Raw genomic sequence first — 24915 nt, forward strand, 5'->3', positions numbered from 1 at the left:
TGTTTCTTCTAACTGACCATCATTTTATCATTCTATTTCTTTGCCAATATTTTTCCATCCTCTGAAGTAAGTTTGTTAAATAGCCTTAATCCAATCATTGTAAGAAGCAAAATTTGGAGGGCAGGGCCAAGATGACAGAGTAGTCAGACTCTTCCAGTAGTCCCTTTTACAACAAAGACCTGAAAAACCAAGTGAAATGATTATATATATGACATGCTAGGAGCCATGAACATCAAAGACAAATTTAAGAAATTGGACTGAGCAGCAGGGGGAGGGAGAGATGGTTCAGAAGCAGCAAGGAGTTCCAAGGCCTGATTCAGCGGGAATCGATGCACCTCAGTCACGATCCCCGGGCACAAGTGTGGTTGGGCTGGCGGTAGCATTCTGGATGCAGTTTTCTCAGCCACAGACAGCAAGCAGCAGAGTCTACTCATGCCTCTGGAATCAGTGAAGAATAGCGCTCTCGGCATGAGTCTTCGCATCTAATTTACCACGTGGATTATATAGCTCCCCTTTTGAAAGAACTCTCTCCCATTTATCTGATCCTTCCTCCCCCTGCCCCAGGACCCAAGCCAGCTTCAGTGACAGTCGATTACCCTGGGCCTGAGATAAGTCCTGCTGCACAACCTGAGCCATTCTCCTGGCCATGGAGAAGGAACAAATTAACAAATGGGGAAAAATAATCTGCAGCTCCCCTAAGCTGGGAACACAGGACAGAAGTGGCTCCTGTCCAGGAACAAACAGACTTTGAATGCCTTCACCCCTGCATGGACCTGTGTGGCCTAATTTCAGCAGCTAGGCCTTTGTTGATAAAGTGCAAGGGTGTATGTGCCTGAGGTCTGACTTTAACTGTTTCAGCTGTGTGGTGGAGAGGCAGATTTTTGACATTTGACAACACTGTGCCTATTAAGCAGGTTCCTCATGTACTCACATCAGGGGACTGAGGACTGGTAGCTACACCCATGCCACCCAGCCACCCGTGACAGTGGTCTAAAGATAATTGATGCCTCCCAGCCCTTACAGTAAGGAGCACTGGGTGCCTATGGTATAGCTGCAGAGCCCACCCACCTGTTTGCTCTAGAGAACAGGGACGTGCCTTCCTCACAGACACTCGGGGGGCAGCTGTCAGCCCCCTGCCTTGTTCAGAGTGTGACTCCCTGCTGCAACCAGAAACCTGTGCATACACCAATCACTACTGCTCCTCTAAGACTGTAGGTGAGTGCCTGCACCACATACTTGGTGATCAACTACCTGGAAACCTAAGCACAATCCACACAAGACAAATGAATGGACTCGTAGGCTCATATACCTGGTAACAGCTCTAACTGTTTGGTGACAGGATGTTAGAGCTTCAAAAGCAAAAATAATCAAGCTACCTCACTCAAACAACCCATTTGGGCATATCAAAACAAAACAAAGCAAGAAGCTAAGATACACTAAGAAACATAAACTAAACTAATACAACAACTTATAGATGGCTCGGAGACATAGTCAATTTCAAATCACATAAAGAAGCAGACCGTGATTGCTTCAACAAACTCCTAAAACAAAGAATAAAGAAATCTTCTGGATGGAGATATCTTCCTAGAATTACTAGAGGCAGAATATGAAAGATTAATATATAGAACTCTTCAAGAGAGCAGGAAGGAGATCAGGCAAAAGGCAGAACAAGGGCAGAACACACAGATAAGGCGGTTAAGGAAATTAAGAAGGTTATTCAAGAGCATAATGAAAAATTTAATAGGCTGCAAGGATCCACAGAGAGACAGCAATCAGAAATTCAGAAGGTTAACAATAAAATTTCAGAAATAGAAAACTCTTTAGAAAGTCAGAGGAGCAGAATTGAGGAAATGGACCTCAGAATTAGTGAGACTGAAAATAAAACACACTTGGCACCAATATATTCGAAGAGAAATCAGATAAAAGAATTAAAAAAAAATGAAGAAAACTTAAGAATCATGTAGGACTCTACCAAGAGAAACAATGTACGAGTGACTGGAGTACCAGAACAGGAAGGGGAAACAGAAAATACAGAGAGAACTATTGAAGATTTGTTGGCAGAAAACTTCCCTGATATAATGAAAGAAGAGAAGATATCTATCCAAGATGCTCATCAAACCTTACACAAGGGAGATCTCAAAAGAAAGTCACCAAGACATATTATAACCAAACTTGCCAAAACCAAATATAAAGAAAGAATTTTAAGAGTGGCTAGGGATGAACGAAAAGTCACTTACAAAGGAGAGTCAATAAGTTCGAACTACTCAGCAGAAACCATGCAGGCAAGAAGGCAATGCAATGACATATACAAAGCTTGAAGGAAAAAAGAAATTGCCAACCAAGAATCATATATCCAGCAAACTGTCTCTCAAACATGAAGGTGAAATTAGGACATTTTCAGATAAACAGAAATTTAGGGAATTTGCAAAGAAGAAACCAAAATGACAAGAAATATTAAAAGGAGTCCTCTGGTTAGAAAATCAATAACATCAGATTACAACCCAAGACTAGAATGCAGGACAGAGAAACCAGATATCAACCCAGATAGGGAAATCACAAAAATAAGTCAAGACTAAAAAAAAAAAAATTCAAAACAGGGAAACAGTTGTCAGTAAGTAAAAACATGACAACCTTAAATCAATAAAGAGGGACAAAAAATGTAGTAATAGATGCTTCATATGGAGAAGAAGTCAAGGCGATACAGAGAGAAAAAAGTTTGGTTTAAACTTAGAAAAATAAGTGTAAATAATAAGGTAACCACAAAAGAGACTAACAACCCTACACATCAAAATAAAATACAAGAAAAACATAAAGACTCAGCAAAAACAAAATCAATAACAATGAAAAAGAGGAAAAGACAATTTATAAAGAAAAATTAATCAGCACAAAAAATTAAAGCTAAAAAAGAAACTGTCAACAACACAAAAAAAGACATCAAAATGACAGCACTAAACTCATACCTATCCATAATTACATTGAAAGTAAATGGACTAAATGCACCAATAAAGAGACAGAGAATGACAGAATAGATAAAAAAGATCTGTTTATAAGCTGCCTACAAGAGACACACTTTAGACTTAAAGACACAAACAAATTAAACTCAAAGAATGGAAAAAAAAAACATATCAAGCAAACAACAATCAAAAAAGAGCAGGAGTTACAATACTAATTTCTGACAAAATAGACTTTAAAGTTAAACCCACCACAAAGGATAAGGAAGGACATTATATAATGATTAAAGGGACAATATACCAGGAGGATATTACCATACTAAATATTTACGCACCCAATGACAGGGCTTCAAGATACATAAAAAAAACTCTAACAGCATTGAAAAGCGAGATAGATCCACAATAACAGTAGGAGACATCAACACACACATTGCAGTGAAGGACAGAACATCCAGAAAGAAGCTCAATAAAGACACAGAAGATCTAAATGCCACAATCAACCAACTTGACCTCACAGACATATACAAAACACTCCACCCAACAGCAGACAAGTATACTTTGTTTTCCAAGGCTCATGAAACATTCTCTAGAATAGACCACATATTAGGTCATAAAGCAAGCCATAACAGAATCCAAAACATCGAAATATTACAAAGCATCTTCACTGACCATAAAAGTAGAAATCAATAACAGGAAAAACAGGGAAAAGAAATCAAACACATGGAAACTGAAAAACACCTTGCTAAAAAATGACTGGGTTATAGAAGAAATTAAGGACAGAATAAAGAAACTCATAGAATCAAATAAGAATGAAAACATTTCCTAACAGAATCTTTAGGACACAGTTAAAGCAGTACTCAGAGGTCAATTTATAGCAATAAATGTACATATCCAAAAAAAAGAAGAAAGGGCCAAAATCAAGGAATTATCCTCACAACTTGAATACATAGAAAAAGAGCAACAAAAGAAATGCTCAGGCACCAGAAGAAAGCAAACAATAAAGATTAGTTCAGAATAAATGAAATAGAGTACAGAAAAACAACTGAAAGAGTTAACAAGACCAAAAGCTGGTCCTTTGAAAAAATTAACAAAATCAATAAATCATTGGCAATACAGACAAAAGAAAAACAGGAGATGAAGCAAATAACCTGAATAAGAAATGAGATGGGCGATATCACAATAGAAACAACTGAAAAAATTTCTTTTTTTTTTTGATCAGGTTACCTTGAAAAATTGTACTCTAACTAATTTGAAAACCTAGAAGAAATGGATGAATTCTAGAAACACACTACGTACCTAAACTAAGACAAGCAGAGGTAGAACAACTAAACAAACCCATAACAAAAGAAGAGACTGAAAAGGTAATTTAAAAACTACCTCCCCCCCCCAAAAAAGCCCTAGCCCTGATGGCTTCAAGGAGAATTCTACCAAACTTTCAGAGAAGAGTTAACACCACTACTACTAAAGGTATTTCAGAGCATAGAAAAGGGTGGACTACTCCCAAACTCATTCTATGAAGCTAGCATTTCCCTGGTACCAAAACCAGGTAAAAAAGAAAATTATAGACCTATATCCCTCAGGAACTTAGACGCAAAAATCCTCAACAAAATTCCAGCCAATAGAACTCAACAAAATAACAACAACAACAACAAAAATTCACCATGACCAAGTGGGATTCATACCAGGTATGCAGGGATGGTTCAGCATGAAAAAAACAATCAATGTAATCCACCATATAAATAAAGCGAAAGACAAGAACCACAGGATCATATCAATTGATGCAGAAAAGGCATTGGACAAAGTTCAATACCCATTCATGATAAAAGCTCTCAGCAAAATAGGAACAGGAGAAAAATTCCTCAACATAATAAAGGGCATTTATTCAATGCCAACAGCCAACATCATCCTAAATGGAGAGAGTCTGAAAGCATTCCCCTTGAAAATGGGATCCAGACAAGGATGCCCTTTATCACCACTCTTATTCAACATTGTGCTGGAGATCCTAGCTAGGCAATTAGTCTAGAAAAAGAAATAAAGCGTATCCAAATTGGTAAGGAAGAAGTAAAAGTATCTCTATTTGCAGATGACATGATCTTATACACAGCAAACCCTAAGGAATACTCAAGAAAACTACTGAAACTGATAGAAGAGTTTAGCAGAGTATCAGGATACAAGATAAACACACAAAAAATAGTTGGATTCCTCTACGCCAACAAAAAGAACATTGAAGAGGAAATCACCAAATCAATACTATTTACAGTAGTCGCCAAGAAGATAAAATACTTAGGAATAAATCTAACCACAGATATAAAAGACCTATACAAAGAAAACTACACGACACTACTGCAAGAAACTAAAGGAGACCTAAACCCAAAAACCTACTGCCATCAAGGAGACCTAGATAAGTGGAAAAACATACATTGCTCATGGATAGGAAGACTCAACATTGTAAAAATGTCTATTCTACCCAAAGCTATCTATAGATACAATGCAATCCCCATCCAAATATCAAGACTGGAACCATTCCCAAATCCAACTCTTTAGACAGAGATTGGATTGGACAATAAGACAGAAAATGATACTGGTGAGGATAGAGATTCTTGGCTGAAGTAGACACATGAGACTATATGGGCAACTCCTGTCTGGAGGCGAGATGAGAAGGCAGAGGGGGATAGGAGCTGATTGAGTGGACAAAGGGAATAGAGGGTGGACAGGAGGAGTGTGCTATCTCATTAGGGGGAGAGCTAGGAGTACATAGCAAGGTGTGTATAAGTTTTTGTACGAGAGACTGACTTGATTTGTAAACTCTCACTTAACACATAAAAATAAGTAAAATTTATGAAATAACTATTACTCTGTTTATGTTAAATTTTACAGAACTTGATGACTGTCATGGTTCATTCCAAGTTGTGTCCAGATTTAACTTTCCCTATTACTTTCTTTCTTCATCTCTGTCCTTCTTGCTAATTGGAAAAGGCAACGTTTCCTTGCCATCTGGATTTCCAACACTTGCCATCACGCCAATGACTCTCACTTCCTTATATATAAGTTTTGTCATTTGCTGTATCATGTTCTGCCTTAATTGACTGGGCAGAAAAAGTAACCTCCTCATTGTTTTATGTGGTCAATATATTATAAACTACTATCCTCCATGAAACGATATGTCAGGGTGCTAGAGGCAAGATTTTTGACTCCCTTTGCCTTCTGCTTATTATTTTTTTCTTATAGAGGGCATCATACAGGGTTTCTCCTTCCTGGGCACACCACTCAGCACCATATGATTAGCATCGATTGTTCTAGATCATAAAAGTGATCCAATGTGGATTGGTCTCTGAGAGTTCTAGGCTAGAACTGTTACACTTTTTAACTCTAAACTTTTTGTTGTTCTTGTTATTAGTTGCCGATGATTCAGAACTTAGTTGGCATTATTCTTTGACTTAGGTCTGGTCTCTGTACTCTTTAATATGATAACTAAATAAAACAAATTTTTATACTAATGGAGAGAGGGAAGGATGCTCAGGAGCCACAGGTAACATCACTCCCAGGCATCAGGCAATATATTTGCAGGCATTCATTTGGAGATGAAGTGATTACCCTTCTTTATTCAAACCTAAGACATGACTGCAACATTGGAAATTCAAATTCTAGAGAAACAAGTAGTAATAGAATTATTGTAGGCTAGGTATTTGTTAACAAATGGGCCTTATAAGTACCTCACAAATCACACACTCACTATATATATATATAATACCAATAAAATAAAATACCAATTCTGCCAACATTTTCGCTTGTCCTGCCTAAAAAAGCAATTTATTTTGACTGACATCCTTTTTAAGCTCGAAATCTCTTAAGAAATCATCCAAATTCCCTGGTAAATATCCAATTGCTTTATGTCTCAAGTGTTAGCTTATTCACTAAACCTGAAAAAAAATGTCATATTTAAAGCATTTATTTTTTGCAAATGCTTAACTCAAAATCACACTTTCCCCAATTAACCAAAAAAAAAAAAAAAAAAGGAAAGAAAGAAACCCATATACTCCCCCCTCACTTACCAACTGTCATGGATTTAATTATGTCTCCCCAAAAATGTATGTATAACTTGGTTGGGCCATGTGTGCTTATTCTCCATTTTGATTTTCCTATGTATTATAAGTCATAATCTCGGCCTGTGGTTAAAAGGATTAGTGTGGGATATAATACTCTTGCTCAGGTCACCTCCCTGATCCAATGTAAGTTTCCCTAAGGTGTGGCCTGCACCACCTTTTATCTCTCAAGAGATAAAAGGAAAAGGAAGCTAGCAGAGAGTGGGGACCTCATACCACCATACATACATCACTGTTACGAAAAACAAAAAAGCAGCAGTGGGAGCAGAATGCATCCTTTGGACCTCAGGGTCCCTGCGCATGAGAAACTCCTTGACCAGGGGAAGATTTTGAGAACAAAAACCTTCCTTCAGAGCCAACAGGGAGAGAAAGTCTTTCCCTGAAGCTGATGCCCTGAATTTGGACTTTAGCCTACTTTACTGTGAGAGAATAAATTTCTCTTTGTTAAAGCCATCCACTTGTGGTATTTCTGTTATAGCAGCACTGGATGACTAAGACACCAACATAGTATAGTTTGGGTCCAAAGACCAGGTTGTTATAAGAAAATTGACATTATGCAAAAATGGAAGATGACCATATCAGATCACAAAATAGAGGATGACTACATCATTACATTACTGCCAAATTACATCATGACATAACTGTCAAATCACATTATTACATAACTGCCAAATTACATCCTTGTGGAACTGCCAAACCACTGAGAATCATGGCCTACCCAAGTTGACATATAACCTTAACCATCACAGCCAGTATTACTCTCGCCTGGCACCTCGGCATTCGTTACTGCCAGACGTACATTGTTAACACTTAAAATAGTCCGAGAGTAGATTTTTTACTATTATTGTAAATGCAAAATGTCAGATAACGAGACAGTTGATAAGTGAGGAGTAGGTGTATTAATTTATCCTATGTTCTCAGTAAGCACTTTTATTATTGTTTAATTTAAACTGTATATTTAAATGTCATTTTGGAGCAAATAGCCTCTGGAAGTCATATATGTCATTTCAATAAAAACAATTGACTTTTTCCTAGTCTTCCAATATTTCAAAGGGGCTAAAAATTCTAATCTGAAAAGACATACATACATTTTGGTAGAGGAGAACTTTCAGTTCTTTCAGACTTTTTTAGGATTGTAAAGAGCTCTTTTGTGATAGAGAACACCAATTTAGGTCAAAGAAGTAATAATAACCTCAAAGAAAGGAGAAAATTTACCACAAGCCGTGAGTACTGCGCATTTAACAGTTATCTTACCTTTCAGCTAATAGATATAATTTATAAATGACAAAAATTGCCCTTGTCTTCAGATCACTGATAAAAATTACAGTCATTATAAACACAGCATATAATTTTGATGAAGGGGGAATTCCTCTCTGTGTATATTTTCAGTAGGTTGTAGCAACTCTAAACTCTATTATTTCTGTTTTGGGCTGCTAAATGAAATTATCGGATATCTGAAATCTTTTTGCAACCCACAGCCATTAGTTTATCATAACAGGGTTTACAATTGTGTGTACTGGGTCATTTACCTGCAGAAAATTTACTTTTTTGGTTCACTGCTGCTTGTCTTTGTCCCCTTCTTGCTTCCTTTGGGCTGAGGTGTTAATGATTCATGAAAAGAAGAAGAGTAAAAAATCGCGAGGAAATAATTTAATGCAACTACATTTGCATTTTGTTCAAAAAATCCAAAATAATAATCTGTATATAGTTTCTGAAATCTAAAGAAGTATCACACAAATGAGACTTTTTTAAATAATTTTTATTGTGCTTTAAGTGAAAGTTTACAAATCAAGTCAGTCTCTCACACAAAAACCCATATACACCTTGCTACACACTCCCAATTACTCTCCCCCTAATGAGACAGCCCGCTCTATCCCTCCACTCTCTCTTTTCATGTCCATTTTGCCAGCTTCTAAAACCCTCGACCCTGGATATTCAGCTTTAAATGGTTTGTTCCAGGATACACAGAATATATATTTCTTATTGTGTTTCTTGCAAAGACACAAACACAGGGACAATCTTGACTCAGCTACCCACAAGTGGAGAGGGATCCATTTTGTCATTGAGTAAGAGGGCCCTTTGTCTGTGCCAAGAATGTACTCTTCAAACATAGGACCAAAGGTTGTTACAAAAAGGAGGGACCGACCTTTTAGATCATTCAGCTACGTAAAGATACAATCAGAGAATATTAGAAAAATAAGGGACTGACCTTTCAGATCATCTCTTTCAACCCTTTCCATTTATGGATAAGAAAACTAAGGCCTATAGAGAAAAGGACAGCCCACAATAGAAGAGTTAGTGACAGTGCTGTGACAAGAACTGTGAATCCCAAGCAGTGCTCGACACAGTGGCTGCAACAACGGGCTCAAGCATAACAACAATTATGAGAATGGTGCAGGATTGAGCAGTGTTGCATTCTGTTGTACACTGGGTCACTATGAGTTGGAACCAACTCGATGGCACCTCACAAAAACAACAACATCCTTCAGGAGCCCTTTCAGAGTGGCAGAGAATGCAAATAATTATAGTAATGGCTGAAATAGTCACTAAAATCTTCAATATATATAGAAATCAACCAGTTTTTATTGCAGTTACTGAGTCTTTTCATGAGGCTTTGTTCTACACAAAGAATGTATAAAAGAACACAGAGATTAAGATGGACTGAATGTAAAAGAGGTGGATTGATAGGGATTTTTTTCTTTTTCTCAAATTCTATACCAATAACCAAATTGTCTAAACAAAGGACTGAATGAATGCTTTATATATAAAAAAGAGTGATATTTAAAATATTTGGCAATTGCTATATAGTGTGGGCAACAATCCATTAGAATAGATCTTGGTTGTGAAAACCTGTTCGCCCATACTGAATGCATTGGTTTCCTCCCAATCTGGAGACTAGAAAGCCAGATGCCAGCTTCCCAAGCTTTTCTATTAGCTAACCTAAAGCTGGTCATGGAATCTGAGTCCATCCACTGAGCTGTAAAGAGAAATCTGTTTTGCCCTTATTCCCGCCTTCTTGCATTGAACATAGACTATGGGAAGATGGGTGAATGTTGACTAAGAAGCTAGTAACACAAGAAGGCAGAGAGAAGATGCTATCTTTCTCTGGCATTCACAGCACTGGTAATAGTCAAGTTTCTGGCACACACTGGCATTGGTGATCTCAGTGGTAATAAGTACAGTAAAGGGTCAGTTGTATAAGCCATAATCTTGAGGCCTATGATGGTGGCACAAATTTCCTCATCAGACCAGTCTTCAATGTGGCCTTGAGGCTGACTCTACAGCATTTCCAATGATTTCACAAGCTACCCAATATATTCTTTTAATATTTTTTCTTCTGCAGAAAGACCAAGAATTCTGGCCGATATAAGAGAGCAGCAGAATCAGCCGAAGGAACAATCATCCAAAGAAAGACACAAACAAAAACCATTAAGCAGTAACAGAAAGGGGGAAAGTCAGGCTAAGTTAGGGTGTGTGTGGTGGTGGGAAATAAAAAAAAATATTTTGAGTAGAAGGCCTATATTGTACAAATTTGAGCAGGCAGTTGTCTCCAGGTTGAGAGAATTATCAAATACCTTGTATTTCAATATTGAAAGGCAATTTACACTTCCAACAGAGAAAAAGGGATGAGAGTTACATAGACATCTAAACTAGGCAAACAAAAGCTAAAATAAATATTAACTTCAGAGTAAAAACAAGAAAAAGGAAATGATGTGTAGGAAAATAACAAATGTAACCATGGACTACAGTGTGACCCAACTGTGAATTGTGTTTACATGGTCCAAATATTGATCTAACTAAATGTTATGATATAATTATACTTTGAGGATAGGTTAAGAAGAAATATGTGTGCATAGTGTTGGGGAAGGGTTTGTAAAAGAAAGCTGAATCCTTATTTTCCACAATGGGAAGTCAATAGATAATGTTTAAAAATAAAAATCGAGAAGCAACATCTTGCACATATTATTTAGACATAAGAGATTAAAAAAAAAAGTCATGGCCTCTGGGGAGTGAGAAATGGGGAGAGGATGTAAGGAAGCAGGATACTTATGTTTTTCTTTTATTGTACTTTAGATGAAGGTTTACTGAACAAACTAGTTTCTGATCAAACAGTTGGTACACACATTGTTCTATGACATTGGTTAACAACCCCAAGACATGTCAACACTCTCCCTTCTCAACCCTGGGTTCCATATTACCAGCTTACCTGTTCCCTCCTGCCTTCCAGTCCCTGGCCCAGGGCTGGTGCGCACCTTTTGTCTTGTTTTGTTTCATGGGCCTGTTCAATCTTTGGCTGAGGATGCTTATTTTAAAAAAATTGAAAGCCTTACCAAATTATTTGGAGTTTTAAATAATGAGCATACATATATTTAGTAATGGAGAAAAAATTGAAGTTGTCTAGGATTTCTTTCTACTTGTATCCACAATCAACACCCAAGGAAAAAGCAGTCAAAAAATCAAACGACGTATTGCATTGGGCAAATCTGCTACAAAAGACCTCTTTAAAGTTCTCCAAAGCAAAGATGTCAGTCTCTTTAATGAATAAGGTGTGCCTGTGCCTGGCCAAAGCTAAAGTCTTTTCAATTGTCTCATGTGCATGTGAAAGCTGGATAATGAAAAAGGAAGACAGAAGAAGAACTGATACATTTAACTTGCGGTATTTTTTTTTTTTTTATTGGCAAAGAACCAATCAATCTTAGAAGAAATACGACTGGAACGCTCCTTAGAAGCGAAGATGGCAAGATTTTGCCTTGCTTACTTTGGACACATCATCAGGAAAGACCAAGTGCTAGAAAAAGACATCATGCTTGCTAACGTAGAAGGTCAGAGAAAACTAGGAAAACCCTCGATAAGGTGGATTGACACAATAGCCTCAACAATGAGCTCAAATTTATCAAAGATCACGGAGATGCTACTGAACCTGGCAACTTTTTATCCTGTTTTACATAAGGTCACCATGAGTTTGAACTAACTTGATGGTAACTAGCACCTATAATTTTAATGAATATAAAAATAAATTAATGAAAGGATTATTCAAAAAATTGCTTTGATCCAAAATTACAGATATTAACTTTGCTAAATATCATATTCATTTATGTTTTCATGTGTGGGGACAGAATTTACTCAACAAATATTTATTCAGTACCCAATAATGTGTCAGATACTGTCCAATGAGTTGGAGATAAAGCTGTAAACAAAATAGGCCATATGTCAAATGGTTAGCCATTTAGGCCTTGGAGTTAGGTGGCCTGGATTTGAATCACAGCTCTGTCATTCCACAGATGTGGTCAACATCTTCCTTTTGACTTTCCAAATTCACTCTATATTCTTTACTACCATGCCTTCTGCCATGGGAGGGTGAACTGAATGAACTATGTCAATGGGCTCTTACGCATTTGACTTTCACTTGAGTTTGGTGAAACTGGAGGGAGTGATGATATTGGACGAGTGGAGGAGAGTAAGGTCAAGGTATTTATTTTCTTAGTTCTCTCCCTCTGAAGTCCCCCCTCAAGCTGGATGCATCCTTCTGATGAGATCACTGCCTCACAAGGCAGCCACATTTACAGGATTTTTCCTCCTTCTAGATTTTTATTACTTTTTTCCCCCACCCCCACTATCCCTTAAGGACTATGGGTAGCACAGCTCTACTGTCTCCCAATTTCTGCAATGGCCTTACTGCATATCTTTTCAAATAGCCTCTGCATAAATAAACTCTCCTTAAATTTTTCTATTTTGAGTGTGTCATCTGTCTTCTATTATGACCCTCTCTGGCCCTTAGTCATCCTACAAACTTCCTGAGCTTCAGTTTTTTCATCTGTAAAAGAGAAGGGATAACAATACAGACCTTGTAGAACTGATATAAAAATAAAAAGAGATAACGTATGCAAGTCACTTAACAAAGTACTTGACACATAATAAACACTCAGTGTTAATTACCGCTAGTATGTGTGTTGTGTCTTATTCTGCGTAAGTAGAAATATATAGGGATTTTTAATATCTAGTCTGTTTAGGAGATGCAATGTTGTGGAAATCTTAGTAGCTACTTGAGAAAATCAACCTATTGTTCATTCATCAATTTTAATTAATAAATAGAATATAACCAGTTGCCTGTCAATTCCAAAGCATGGTCACTCCATGTGTGTCAGAGTAGAACTGTGCTCTACAGGGTTCTCAACGGCTATTTTTTTTGGAAGTAGACGACCGGATCTTTCTTACGAGGCAACTCTGGGTGGACTCAAACCTCCAACCTTTCAGTTAGCAGCTGAGCACATTAACTGTTCACACTACCCAGGGATTCAGGTCTTATTTTAGCATAGCCCTATCTTCCACACCCAAACACCCCCAAATGAAAGCTACTAATTATTAATACAAAAATCTCACAGCATTACTGCTTTCCCTAGTATTATGAATGAGGTTATGACTTAAGAAAAACATCCATATTTGTCATATTTGATAAATATTTTAGAAAAGAATGACGTTTCTAGGTGGTAAAAAATAGGCATTGTACCATTTTGAACCTAATCAGTATCATCAAAATGATCACTTATCATCATACCATAGATATATACAAGGGAGATTTGATAAATTTTAATTAGAATGCCAAATGAAATTACTTTTCCTCTGTTTAGAGGTTTAATTTTTTTTTGTATGTAAGATAAAGGAACCACATTCAAATTTCCTAAATGAAATTCCTTCTAGAGAATCAGATGCCATTTTAAAGGAGCACTTTTCATTCAATCAAAGATCAGCATGAATTTAACAGACTTGGTTTACATTTTGTCCAACCTGAAATTTTTTTTTTTAAATTGTGCTTTAGGTGAAAGTTTACGGAGCAAATTAGTTTCTCATTAAACAATTAATACAGAAATTGTTTTGTGCATTGGTTGCCAACCCTGTGATATGTCAACACTCTCCCTTTCTAGACCCTGGGTTCACCATTTCCATTTGTCCAGTTTTCCTGTACCATCCTGCCCTCTTATTCTTGCCCCTGGGTGGTGTATCCATTTAGTCTCATGTACATGGTTGAACTGCGTGTGTTATTGTTTGTTATATGAGCCTGTCTAATCTTTGGCTGAAGGGTGAATTTCAGGGGTGACTTCAATACTGAGCTAAAATGGTTCCTGGGGGCCATACTCTCAGGGTTTTTCCAGTCTCTGTCAGTCCCGTAAGTCTGACCTTTTTTGTGATTTTGAATTTTGTTCTACATTTTCTTCTCGCTCTGTCCAGGACCCTCTATTGTGATCCCTGACAGAGTAGTCAGTGGTGGTAGCCAGGCACCATTTAGTTGTTCTGGATTCAGTCTGGTGGAGGATGTGGTAGTTGTGGTCCGTTAGTCCTTTGAACTAATCTTTCCCTTACGTATTTGGTTTTCTTCATTCTCCTTTGCTCCAGATGGGGTGGGACCAGTAGATATATCTTAGATGGCCACTCTCAAGCTTTTAAGACCCCAGATGCTACTTGCCAAAGCAGGAGGTAGAACGTTTTCTTTACAAACTATGTTATGCCAATTGAGCTAGATGTCCCCTGAGACCATCAACCTGCAACTTTTAATAATATTTTAGGTGTATATTTGTCCCCCTATTTGTTAAATCAAACTCCAAAATGAGAAATAAATCTAGGTCCAAAATAGCAAAGTTTCTTCAAAAAGTCAGAAATACAAATACCTTATGATCCAGCAATCCCACTCCTAGGTACATATCCTAAAGAAATAAGAGCAGTGGCATGAATAGACATATGCACACCTATGTTCACTGCAGCATTATTCACTATATCAAAATGATGGAAACAACCCAAGTGCCCTTCAACAGATGAATGGATAATCAAATTGTGATACATACAAACAACAGAATGCTACAGAATTATAAACAACAATGAAGACTCTGTAAAACAGCTTATAACATGAGTGAATCTGGAGGACATTATGCCGAGTGAAATAAGTTAATCACAAAAGGACAAATATTGTACGGCATCACTTTTATGAAAAATCAAGAACAGGTATACATACAGAAAGTAATGTTCTATAATGATTACCAGGGTTGGCGGGGGGAGCGGTAATCACTTTCTAGATAGCAGACACATTATTTTTGGTGATGGGAAAGGCAGTAACCAGTATGGCTGAAGTCTGTAAAATTTGTTCATGGTAAATGAAGACACTAAGAAGTTCATAAGAATAAGGGGCAATTTTGGTAAAAACTATAGCAGACGATTTTGCAAAAACAATCGTAACAACCAATAAAATATATGTGTGGTTACATAGGCAAACATGCATACATATATCGGTATAGGGATGCACATGCGAGTATATGATCATACATGCCCAGGTATATCTGCAGGCATATGTATAAACATGTTTATGTGTGCTACATACATATTCATATCTATAACAGAATTACATAGAGGGTACAGTTAAGGAAACTCCCTAGACATATTCAAACACCTCGTGGGACTGAGATACTGGGTTGAAGGCTCAGGACCATAGTCTCAAGGGACATCTAAAGATAATGTTCCACATCCGAGGTTGGCAAGTACAGTCTGGGGTCTTAAACGCTTGTGAGTGCCATCTAAGATACAACAATGGGTCTCTTCCTGCCTGGAGCAAAGTAGAGTGAAGGAAACCAAAGACTCAGGGAAAAAATTAGTCTACAGGACTAATGGTCCAAGAGAACCACAGCCTTTTCCAGCCTAAGACCAGAAGAACTAGATGGTGCCTGGCTACCATTACTGACCATTCTGACCAGGGACACAATACAAGGTCCCAGTTAGGATGGGAGACAAATGTAGAACAAAACTCAAATTCCTAAAAAAGGTCATACTTACTGGACCAATGAATGGAGACTAGAGGGACCCCCAAGACTATCACCCTAAGATACTATTTGAACTTGAAATTGAAGTCCTCCTGATAGTAACCTTTCATCAAAATAATAGTTTGGTTTACAAAATGAACAATATCACCTGTAAATACTGTGCTCCCTTAAATTAATCAACCATATGAGACCAAATGGTCAACAACTACCCTCAAACAAAGATGAGGAGCTAAGGAGAGGCAGGGGAGCTAGATTAACAAACAGAACAAAAAGAATGGCAATAATGAGAATGTTGGCATATTGTGAAAAATGTACCCAATCTCTTGGAAAAACTTGTATGAAAATTGTTACATGGGAACCTAACTTACTATGTAAACTTTCATCTAAAACACAATTAAAAAACAAAAAACACAGTGGTTCCACTAGGGTGAACCAGAGATAGAAAATGCTTTGAAAATAACTTTCAGTTAGGGGAGAGTAGCATGAAAATAATATCATCAAATTAATTTAGCTTTAATTAGCATCTCTGGCAGACTCTGCTTACAGGATGCCCAGGGCTGAGGTAACATGGGTGTCTGCTGGTCATATCCTAGGGTTTTGGCAGACGTTCATGGCAGTGCATACACGAGCCTTAAAAGGATATGCTATTTACTCTCTTTCTCATTTCCTCAAGCATTAGTTGTTGTTTTTTTTCCTTTAAGCTTAACCAAGATATAATTGTTAAGTCCAGAAAAACATCTTATTATTCTTTTTCAGTTTTTGACATATTTTGGTCCTTGCCAAGGTTCCATAAATTAGTTGTATAAATGTAACATTGCAATGTTTTTCTCAATTGCAAAGAAAAACAGTAATGAATTTTCAGCAAGTATCACTCTCACTAAGAATCAAGGGAAATTTTACTCTGAAAACACAAATGGAAGTCAAAGCCATCAATAAAAAAACCACAAGGATAATTTCATTTCACTTTAAATAAGAGACATTTAGGAATATTTTTGGCAAGACAACGCTAGACAAGATCAGGGCAAAACGAAACCTAGCCACAAGGTTAAAGGTAACTCTTGTAGAAACCATCTTTTATACTTGTTAGATTTGATTTCATTACCCAAAGGTTTAAATGGTTTTGGGGGAATGTTGAGGTGATAAAAATGAGACAGTTACAGCATTTAACATATGGCTCTAGGAAGCAAGATATTTTGAAACAAGTCAGAGAAATATGAGCTCAGCCGTGCTCTTCCACTCATATGAAAACCAAAAAAATCCCTTTGCCGTTGAGTTGATTTAAACTCAGAGCAACCCTATGGATTAAATACTTAGGGTCTCCAAGCTCAGTTCCTTTACTTCTATAATATTATACAAACCCACTTCAAGGATTGTTGTAAGTATTCATTCATTCATCCACTAAAAATATAGCTCTTGTTTATTATGTTGCAAGCACTGTTCTAGGCACTATGGATTTATCAGTAAAAAACCTAGGCTTCAAACTTTGGGAGTCTACAGTCTATGTGAGATAGACACACTAAAAGACATTAAAATAATGTGTAATGAGTATTATGAGAAGGGATATGTAGAAGTTATAATAACATAGAGCAAATGGAAACCTCACTGTAGAAATGAAAGATATTAGGTGATACATATTAAAAGGCTTTGCAAGGAGCTAGTCATTATACTTTTTAGAAGAGGTGGACAGGAAGTTAACCAGTAAAAACATCAAAAAGGTTAAGATAAAAATAGCAAAATAAGAAAAGACACGTATGTTTGGGGATCTATAAGACTTTAAGGAAGATCTCAGGGCAAGTCGATATTGGGAAGGAAACTGGAAATATCTTTAGTGGTATAAATGCCAGGTTAATGACACTGGACTTCAGTTTATGCCCTATTTATAGTGTGTCAAGGGGAACTTGAAATCACAGTACAATAAATACGGCGTATCTTCCTGGAACATTAATTTGACTAGAAATATATAAAAATCAACAGATACATTGTAGACTATAATATGTACATGGCTTGTAAAAAAATATGAGGCTGATAAATTTTTTGTGTGCAGGTATCAACTTCAGAGTACAAATTTATTCACCACTATAATTAAAGAATTTAAGGAAGAGATGTTTTCTCACTGACCTGTAATAAAATCTAGATCTGTTCAAAATGATTACTTTCCAATTAAGAAATCACTTTTTTTAATCTCACTCCATGTATATGCATGTATGTGTGTGATGCATACATATATACACACATAAGATTCTCTCAGGAAAATGGAATACGAAAAAGATAAATCTATATATGAATGGTGGTATCTGGCAGAATTTTTACACTCAGATGTCTGCCAGGGAATAAGAGGCCAGACCGATAGTTCATAACTACATTCCTAAAGAAGAAAGCTGCATCCTGGACTTTGAATGAGAGGGCACTCTGCTACCCCATCAGCAGTGTTTAAGTTAACTCCAAGGCTGTCTTAAAGAAATGTATAAATAAACAAGTAACCAAAGTAAATAAATACATTTTAAAATGCGAAAAAGGAAAAACTGTTCAGAAAGATTCAATTAAAGCTCCCCCAAATTTGCCACAATTTAAAGCATCACTTGACTGAAAATAACAGAGAAAAGGTAGCCAGGGAAGATTAAAGCCACGTAGGTGCCTTCTGAATTGTCTGATTTTCTCAAGTGTCTAGGAAAAGACAAAGAGGAAGCACAAGATCAACCCGTGACAGCAAAGAAATCCAGCAATGCCTCCTTCATTCTCTTCTCCTACAATTCGAAATGCCAAATAAGCATTCAAGGGCTGAACACAGCTTGCCTTCAAAAGCTGGGAACAACTTGTACAATACTGCTTGAAGGGTCTTCATGTAACTTCAGATACAAATTTGTTTTACTCACCAGGATTTTGATTTCTCTCTCATTATTTTGTTATAAAATTAAAATAAGTAGGAGCTGAATTTAAAGGGGCTTTTTCCAATCAACATAAATGTGTTAAAATAATAATGCCAATAAATACAATGAATTGTATCTGAATAAATAACCTCCACCTTTGATTTTTTTCAGAATGAAATTATTTTGCTGGCATTTCAAGAGAATATTATGTTTTTTAGGAATTTCAGTTATGCTTGTAGTTATAAAGAAGTGAGTTATGTCTGTGGTAAAACAAATTTTATTATGATCTCTACTAATGCATACTTACTTATCCTATTAATCTAGAAGACAGAAAAATTCTAAAAAGCAGCATTACTCACTCACTGTATTATTCAAACCTCTTTGGAATTTGACAAATCAAACACCGTGCATATTCACACACAGAGACTTACAAGTATACCTCAGAATCACATAACCCTTAACCCATTGTCGTCAAGTCAATTCTGACCCATAGCGACCCTACTGGACAGAGTAGAACTGCTCCATAGGGTTCCAAGGAGTGCCAGGTGGATTTGAACTGCTGATCTTTTTGGTTAGCACCCAAGCTCTTTACCACTGCGCCACCAGGGTTTCCACAGAATCACATAGAAACTCCTAATTCATGAGCCATTTCCATAAAAATCAGTAGCATGCTCTTTACCACTGCGCCACCAGGGTTTCCACAGAATCACATAGAAACTCCTAATTCATGAGCCATTTCCATAAAAATCAGTACCATCAGTATCTCTCCTCCTTGTTCTATTTAATTTTTTTTATTTTTATAGCTATTACTCTTCTACAACTTTTATCACTACTTTTCCTACTACCAAATGAAATTCCATTTTTTCAAGCTTTTAGAATGAGAGTTATTGATCTTTTTTATTCTGCTTTTTAAATTTTCAAGATTTTTGACCTTAGATGGCTCTCTACCATTACTTGGTTACATATTTAAGTAAACGTACATTCCAAGATGACAACTATACATACTTATATTAGTATTTTTTTTAATGATAACCACATGATATTTGCAATATTGTTGAAGTGAAATGAAGATTTTAAACAAACACGGTTGGGATTACGCTTGAAGGAAACAATACACTAGGTGTATTTCAAGCAATCATCTGGGACAGTTTTATATGTATACAAATTGACACAGAAATCTACTGCAGATCGAAAGGATCAGAAGATATAAACTTCTCACAAACAGAGTTTACTCTGGTCAAAGTTTAAAGGAATAGATTGAACTTTAATAATTTTAATTACTTATGCCTTTAACAGCTAGCTATTTATACAATTATGATATTAGATATGTAAACATCTTAAAATATGGCATGAGCGTGTTATGATCTTTTTTGTTTGTTTGTTTGTTTTCAGCTAAGGTAAAAGGTTTGTGACTGGAGGGAAGTCTGATTGTTATTAGTGGATATAACCCAAAACCAAACCCACTGCCCTTGGTGGATTCTGACTCATAGTGACCCTATAGGCCAGAGTAGAACTGTCCCATAGGGTTTCCAAGGAACAGCTGGTGGATTCAAACTGCCCACCTTCTGGCTAGCAGCCAAGCTCTTAACTAGTGCACCACCAGGGCTCCATTAGTGGATATAGAAGGACAAAAAGAAGATATCAGAAAAACAGTGAGTTCAGTCAGATTCTGTCTGAGCACAGTGGTAGCTATAACTTCTTTAGGAAGTCAAGAAGAGAAGCTAGTTAACAGGCATGCTGATACTTCTTTCCACGACTTCTGTTATACACTCTTAAAGCCCTTCTCCAGTTGAAATAACCTACTCCCTCTAAAATACCTTTATTATAGAATCTAACACACTAGAAGTTGTGATTTACATGATTATCATCCCCACTAGGTCAGTTGTTCTCAAAAGCAGCTGGGGAACTTGTTAAACATGCAAATCACTAAGGTACTCTTTCCAGAATCTGATACAGTAGTTTACGTGTGGACACAGGATACTGCAATTTCAATAAGTATCCCAGACGGTATGTCATAGACCATCCTTGGACTACCAACTGAAAAAATAAATAAATAAGTAGATCTTGAGAGTCTATAGGGTAAGGCCACGTCATAGTAATTATTATTTTGAATCATGGGTGCTGAATAAAGGTTAAGTAAAGTTCGAAGTTCAGTTTGAGACATTTAGGTCCAAATGTAAGATGTGACTCAGGATAAAAATAATATCTAGATTCATAATGTCGAAGAGTATCCTTTATCACCAGTCTTTTTCAGCCAGGGGTGATTTTTTTCCCCCGGGCATATTTGGAATGTCTGGAGACATGTTCATTTGTCACAACTGTTACAGGAGAGTGTGATACTAGTACCTAGCGGATAGAGGCCAAAGATGTTTATAAACATCCTATAATGCAAAGGACATCCTTCCAAAATGGAATTATCCTGCTCCAAATATCAACAGTGCCGAATTCGAGGAACTCAGCTTTATTACTTTCCCACCTCACACTCTTGATTGCTCTAAGAAGTAATCCCCCACCTACCCAATGGCATACCCTATGTACTTATATGTGATGTGATACACTATGTAAATAGTTGAGCTCCCTCCCGCAATTCCCTTCCTTTGTACCCTCCCCCTACACGCTTTTCTATACTCATGGAACTAGTGTCATTCATCAAATTAAATTTGGCTTCTGAGTTGCAAACCATTCTTTCGAAACTCAGAGCAGAGAAAAATCTTGAGCACCAAGGCATTTTATTTTCAAGAGTCAGGTATTTTACAACATATAAAAATTAAGCCTGGACAGAAACTGGGCAGAAATGTGTACCCTAAATGATGGATTAGAAACTGATAAAAAAAAGACTTAAACCACCCTATCCTTACTGATCAGATAAATGACGCAGGGGCTGCAAAAAAAGATTTTAGGAAGGCATGATATGAAAGAGTTTCTGAGAGAGGGTCTGCTGTCATTTCACCCCAGAATGATGAAAACCCAGGGGTGGATTATCCAGTAAGCAAGGTAATTACGCACAGGCTTACTGGTGCATATTCACTAGTCTGTAGTGAAAAAATTTCACATGGGTTTCATCACATCTTTGATTTTTTTAAATTTTACTCCTGAAATTATTCACTACAGATTAGTAAGTAAGCACAAGTAAGCCCATGCTTATCGTGTTTACTGGATCATCCGCACCTGTAAGGGATTGTAAATTTGACAAAAGGCTTTGATTCTATAGGAAGGCGCTGTATGTAGGGTTGGGAGAGAGACAGATGCCAGGTGTACCGAGAAGCAGAATCTTTGATATTAAAAAATGTGAAATGGCTCACTACAGATGATCTGGTAAGCAAGGTGAACACTATGCTTACCTTGCCTATTGGATAATCCACTCCCGTGAAAACACCATATAGGTTTGGAGAGACCCAAGGGTAGAAAAGAGCTGTGATACACTCTCTAGGTGAAGTCCAAAGAGGCAGCAGGCTTCACAGGAAGTTCTTCATTCTTGTTTGGTATGGAATTCGTGGAGTAAAAAGGATGATAACAAGTTTTTGTTGAGTCGAATCCGACTCACAGTGAAATCATGTGTGGCAGGTGTGGAACTGTGTTCCATATTTTTTTAATGGCTTATTTTTTCAGAAGTAGATTTCTAGGTCTGTCTTCCAAAGCGTCTCTGGATGGACTCAACCTCCAACCTTTCAGTTAGCAGCTGAGCACATTAACCATTTGCACCACCTGGGGACTTCATATAGGATTACAGGGCACATACAAATAAAAATTGCCTGAGAATGAGAGCACCTATGGCTCCCTGAGAGCATCCTCAAATTTCTTGTGCCATCCAAGAGGGGTACAAAAATGTCTAAGATGGGGCAGATACTTTTTCCCCATCAACAAAGTGACATTACAGTAAGGTACCCATCCTCTCCTTTCTCTCCTATAGTATCCTTCCCCACAACCCAGGGCCACCCTGGGGAGAAAGGAGGACTGAGAAATCCCCACAATGACTGAATTGAAACCCGAAATGCCTTAGGGGGAAAGACCAGCCGATCGGCTGACCAAAAAACCACATTATCACAATTCACCTGGAAGTGACTAGATTTTGGGCCATGGGAAAGGAAAGAGGTTTGAAATAGAGAATGTATTACATTATAGAAAAATGTTGTTATAAACATATAGAGACTTGAAGATACATAATGGTTGCTTCAAGCTTCCCCCTGCCCCTACAACTGCCTAAGCCATGCTTCTTTATAAAAATGTTCTTACTTCTTGCTTGACCCTATCAAAACTCCTTTCAGCTCTGCTCAGGAACATTTACTGTGAAGTACATATGATGAAAGTAATTCACACCAGTTTATGAGAAGGCTGAATCAGAATCTAAAGTGAAAGAGAAAGAGAACGGTGGATTTCAGAGCAGTCCATCTACATACTTGCATACTTTGGATGTCCAAATGGAGAACTTATATGGAACCAATGCTCAAGTTTATAGTCTCTCTTATTTGCCGTGCCTGCTCTTTGGAAACTCTATGGGGCAGTTCTACTCTGTCCTATACGGTTGCTATGAGTTGGAATCGACTCTACGGCACTGGGTTTTGGTTTTTACCACCACACTCAAAGCATGTAAAGGAAGGATCACACTCTCTTCAACTTTGAAAACAGCCCTCACCTCACAAAAAACAAAATGTTATTGTTTGATGAACTTCAATTAGGACTATGTATTTTGAATATAGAGGTCTTAAATGCTAGCAAGTGGCCATCTAAGATGCATCAATTGGTCTCAACCCACCTAGAGCAAAGTAGAATAAAGAACACCAAGGACACAAGGGAATTACAAGCCCAAGAGACAGAAAGGGCCACATAAATCAGAGACTACATTAGCCTGAGACCAGAAGAACTAGATGGTGCCTGCCAACAACCGATGACTGCCCTGACAGGGAACACAACAGAAAACCCCTGAGAGAGCAGGAGAGCAGTGGGATGCAGACCTCAAATTCTCATAAAAAGACCAGACTTAATGGTCTGACTGAGACTAGAAGAACCCCGGAGATCATGGTCCCCAGACTTTCTGTTAGCCAAAGACAGAAACCATTTCCAAAGCCAACTCTTCAGGCAGGGATAGGACTGGCCTATGGGCTGGAAAATGATACTGATGAAGAGTGAGCTTCTTCGATCAAGTAGACACATGAGACTATGTGGGCAGCTCCTGTCTAGAGGGGAGATGAGAAGGCAGAGGGGGTCAGAAGGTGGCTGAATGGATATGAAAATAGAGAGTAGAGGGAAGGAGTGTGCTGTCTCATTAGGAGGAGAGCAACTAGGAGTATATAGCAAGGTGTATGTAAACTTTTATATGAGAGACTGACTTGATTTGTAAACTTTCACTTAAAGCACAATTTAAAAACAAATAAACAAACAAACAAAACCAACAATCCTATAGCTACTATTTTAAAATCATTCCCCAGGTGGGTGACTTACATATATGAGTATCTGAGATGTGTTCTTCTCTATAAAGAAGGGATAACAACAATACCTGCCTTGAAGAGTTTTTTTTTTTAATTATTTTTTAATATAATTAAATGAAGTAAAGTTGTAATGATTAGCTAGAAAACCTTGGTTCTTTCCCTATGGATATTTAAATTCATGCTTAGAAAATCAAATTTATTTACATTTTAATAGAACTGGAGATATATATATATATATATTATATATATATACATATACACCAAACCAAAACCAAACCTGTTACCATCCAATCGATTCCAACTCATAAGCTATACACACAAACGTGTGTGTGTGTGTGTGTATATATATATATATATATATATATACAGAGAGAGAGGGAGAGGGAGAGAAAGAGAGAACTAGAAGGATTAAAAAAAAGCTCTGTCTAATATGAACACGGAAACCCTGGTGGCATTGTGTTTGACTGCTATGGCTGCCAACCAAAAGGTCAGCAGTTTGAATCCACCTTGGAAACTCTATGGGGCAGTTCTACTCTGTCCCATAGGGTTGCTATGAGTCAGAATTGACTTGAGCGCACTGGGTTTGGTTTTTCTTTTTTTAATATGAACACAAGTACATTGTGAGAAACTAACTATGGGTCGTGGTATACGTGATTTTAAGGAAGTAAACTAGTGTGTGAGAAGAGAGCCAAATTAAAATATTTTCAAGAAGAGCAACTTAAGGAGAAATCAAATATATCGAGATCTTTGAAAGACAAAAAAAA

This window comes from Loxodonta africana, chromosome X (assembly GCF_030014295.1).
Source record: "Loxodonta africana isolate mLoxAfr1 chromosome X, mLoxAfr1.hap2, whole genome shotgun sequence".
NCBI classification, from domain to species: Eukaryota; Metazoa; Chordata; class Mammalia; order Proboscidea; family Elephantidae; genus Loxodonta; species Loxodonta africana.